The sequence below is a fragment of the Chinchilla lanigera genome, unplaced genomic scaffold (genome assembly GCF_000276665.1).
Source record: "Chinchilla lanigera isolate Chin_1 unplaced genomic scaffold, ChiLan1.0 scaffold00019, whole genome shotgun sequence".
In the NCBI taxonomy this organism is placed as follows: Eukaryota; Metazoa; Chordata; class Mammalia; order Rodentia; family Chinchillidae; genus Chinchilla; species Chinchilla lanigera.
The window spans coordinates 23,217,412-23,221,710 of record NW_004955420.1 but is presented as its reverse complement, the minus strand read 5'-3'; positions in this window follow the sequence as shown (position 1 = coordinate 23,221,710).

Below are 4,299 nucleotides of genomic sequence, written 5' to 3'. Positions count from 1 at the left end.
TTTTTTTTTTTTTTTTTCTTTTTGAGGCAGGGTCTTGCTATGCAGTTCAGGCTGGCCTTGAACTCACTATGTAGCCCAGGCTGGTCTTGAACTCCCAATGATCCTCCTGCCTCAGCCTCCTGAGTGCTGGGATTATAGGCCTGCGCCACTACGACCAACCTCCTTCCAGTATTTCTAACTTATGTTCATATGTATACATATTTTTTTGCTTCACAAAAAATGAAATTTTGTAACTCTCTCCTGTCTAACTCTATTCTATGTGGAGGTTGCCCCATAGAATTAACTCCTATGATTTGTAAATGTTGCACAGTACTCCATTTTTTGGGTGGTTGATTTCTTCAACAAGTTCTGTATGCTTGGACATTGAATCTCTCCCCATTTTTATTATAAATATTGCTGTGGTGAACAAATCTTGTAGAAAAAAAGTCACACTGGTCACACTAGTTTGTAGTCTTCCAACTAAGAAGTAGAGTCTAAGGAGGTGTGGTGCATGCCTGTAGAACTACTACTTTGGGAGGCTGAGAGAGGAAGACTGTAATTTTGAGCCCATCCCGAGCAACTTAGTGATTTAGTGAGATCCTAGCAAAAAAAAACTAAAACCAACACTTGAGGGTGTAGCTTACTGTGAACACCCTGAGTTCAGTTTCCAAGTAATACCAGGGGAAATGTTTTTTTGTTTTTCCACCCCTGAATCTGAGCCTTGACTAGGTGACTTGGTTTGCCTGACAAGGACGTTAGAAAATGAAAGGTTTTTATGTGCTGGGATTTATTGTCTAGAATCCTGAGACCACTACATGACGAAATCATGGAGAAATTACACAGAAACAGCTCAGACATCCAGTCGCAGCCCAAACTTTAAATGAGACCATTCTAGGTCATTCTAGGCCATCCAACACCTACTGAGCTGGCCCAGTCCTAAAGAACCATCCAGTCAGCCCACAAAACCTGAAAAATAAACGTTATTTTAATCCCCTACCTTTGGTGTGGTTATGGAGCGAAAGGTAATCGGATAATGATTGTTTCCTAGAACAGTTTTCTAGAAGCAGACTTCTGGATCAGAGGGCATAAACTTATATACCTTTTAACTCATATTGCTAACGATGTTGTATCAATACATAAACCACCAGCAGTTTGACAGTTCCCCGTATCCCCCTTCTTACTCAACACTGATGCTTCCTGTTATCATCATGACGTTGTGCTTATAAATTTAAGAGTGAGCTGTCAGTTCTGTCTCAGTTCAGAATCAAGTTAGGGAAATAAGGACAAAATAAAAAGAGCACAAATGTGAGAAAAATAGGAGAACGGAAAAACAGTGATAAAACAAAAACACAAAAGTGATAAACACAGAGGAAAGAAAATTCATAGAGTCATACAATAGGGTCTCTTCTAAGCCTCTTATACGTAGGTACTTAACATGTACTCAGGAATAGTTGTGGGCCTAAGAAATGATTTTGGTCATGAAAGAGGCATGAGAGAGATTGGGCATGGTGGTGCATACCCATAATCCCAACACTTGGGAGGCTGAGGCAGGAGGATCATCATGAGTTCGAGGCCAACCTGGGCTACATAGTGAGTTTAAAGCCAGCCTGAACTACATAGAGAGACCCTGTCTCAACAAACAAAACAGAACAAAATAAAACAAACAAACACAACACTCAAAAGCAAAACAAAACAGAATGAAAGGAAGAAAAAGAAAGATAGGTAGAAAGAAAGAAAAAAGAAAGACAGACAGAAAGAAAGAAAGAAAGAAAGAAAAGAAGGGAAAGAAAGAGGCATGGAAAGAAAATGTTCATTTAGGTCAAACCTGGTAAAATCTGACAAAAGTCTAAACAGTGTTTTAGCATCAGGGTTGTTACAAAACTGTAAACATTTAATTATTGGAGAGATAATTCTTCCCATTTTAAAGGTGAGGAAGATTGAGTCAGAGCTTTCAAAGAACTTGATAAAGATATCAGCTGGTAGACAGTCAAGCCCAGAATTGAGTTCAAGATTGCCTGGTTTAAAAACTAAGGTGTTTCTTTCACCTACTCTTCCTAGAGGAGATGTGGGAAGACTAGCGACTAGTGCTGGGAGGAAGAACAGATCCTTTCATTCATATTGCTAAACTGCTTTACAAAAAGGAGTCAGACGCCTCCTGGGTTTGAACCCAGCTCTGCCACTTCTCAGCTGTGTGGCTCTTATCCTCTCTCTGCCTCAGTTTCCTCATCTGTAGAATGGCTTCATAAGTATCATGAGGGAAAATGAGTGTACAGATGTTAAGAGCCTGGAGCAGTGTCTGGCACAGAGTAGGGCTTCCTAAGCTTGCTATTTCCCACATGGTGTTTCGCAGCCATAGGACTAATCCTGATGATCTAGTTGCCAGGAGGTTCTTAAGCAGCAAGCAACTGTGGTTATATTCTGTCTTTGTCACTTTCTTTGTCGCTGACACACAATACTCAACATCCATAACTTAAAGAGGAAAGGTTTATTTTGGCCCACAGTTCACAGAGGTTTCGGCCCGCTGTCACCGGGCTTCAGGGCAAAACAGGATGGTGAAAGGGGCTAGGAGGAAAGGTGCTCACCTCTGTGGCATCCAGGAAGCAGAGCAGGAAGGGAGGAGCCCAGAAGGGAGACACACCCCTCCAGGCCACACCCCCAGTGACCCGCCCCTTCCCACCAGGCCCCACCTCCTGATCACACATTCAGCTTAACCAGTGTCACCTCACTATCCAACCACCTCCCAAGAGCCCTGCCTGAGACCATGAGGCTCTTGGGGGACACCTAGATATAAACCATAACACATTCACAAGGCCACATCAGGGTGGAACTTCCCCTGGGAGGTGACTGTCCCTACTGCCTGTTTCTTTCATCCGCTTTTGTGGGGGAAGGGAGGTGCATGTTGTGACACTTCACGGCCATCAGTGTGAGCACGAACAACTCAGAGGGTTGTCCCAAGTAGACTCCCTGAGGCCTTGCTCCTTCAGACCCTAGTGTAGCTAGATGTGAAAGCCCTTTGCTCAGGGAACCCCTAACTAACCTAGCCACCATCTGCGTCCCCTGCCACCTGGGAAGTAGAACAGGTCTTACAGTTCCTCTAGTCTTACAGTTCCTGTGTCTTGCGATAGGATTTGAACTATAATAATTAAAATAAAACAGTGATAACACACCAAGTGCCCTTTATGGGCCTGAAGGAAGAACAGGCTCTTTTTTAATTATACTACTAGACTGCTTTACAAAAAGGAACCTGCTCCGCTGCTCACCAGCTGTGTGGTAAGCTGGGGTCCTAAACACTTTGCAGACACTGTTTCCTTTAGTTCTCAGAACTACCCTTTGAAGTGGATACTGTTCTTATTTCCATGTAACAGGTGAGGAAATGGAGTCCAGTCCAGCATCTTTCATCCTGACTGTGACACTGATCTGTCTTCTGTTTGAGAGTATGCAGTTTTGGGGTGGAAGAAGGCCCAAGAAAGCAATCCAGCACTTGTCAGCCGGATCCATTCATCCTCACTGTTTCTCAGCCACAGCAATATTCCGTGCTAGAACCACTTGCAGCACGGTGTCTGGGAACCGGGCGGGAGTGAAGACATGCATTATGTATTTGCTACCACTTCAAGCCTCCTTAGGTCGGATCCACCACGTGTGGGAGAGAAGGATGAGGCCATCTCTTCTTCCCTGGTTGTAAAACACACCAGTCTGTCTTCTGCACAGCAGACTGTGACAACACCAGGCCTGATTAAGGAATGACAATATGGAAGGCAGATGGCAGATGCACGGATGCCACACTATCACGCTTCAGTTAAACATTGCTTGGTGGTGGTGTTTTTTTTTTTTTTTTCCTTTCCTTCCTTGTAAACCTCCCAAATAAATTCATTTGCTTTCCCCAAGTTAGAAGTGTTAGCACGTCTTTTCTTTAAATATCTGTGCATGGCTGTTTTTTTCCCTGCCGATTTGTCACCATCTGTAACCCTCCCTCTACGAGATGATCTGCTGACGGCAATTATCTTGGAGAGTGAAAGTGTGGTCTTGGAGCAACACCTAGAGTGGAGTCGGTGTAGGCTGTGTGTGTAGTGTATGCTGCCCCTGCTCTTGGCATGTGTGTGTGTGTGTGTGTGTGTGTGTGTGTGTGTACCCAGGGGGAGTGTGGATGTGCTGCGTGCACACGTTGTGAGACTGCAGGGTGCATGCATTCAGTGTCCGTGTGTGCACGGACTGTGCGCTGGGCCCCCTGCTTGCCTCTGTGCCCGGGGTCTGTGTGTCCCATGTAGGCCTCCTGTGGATTCCTGTTGGGGGGCTTTTGTGCTCTAGGTGCCCCCTGAAGAA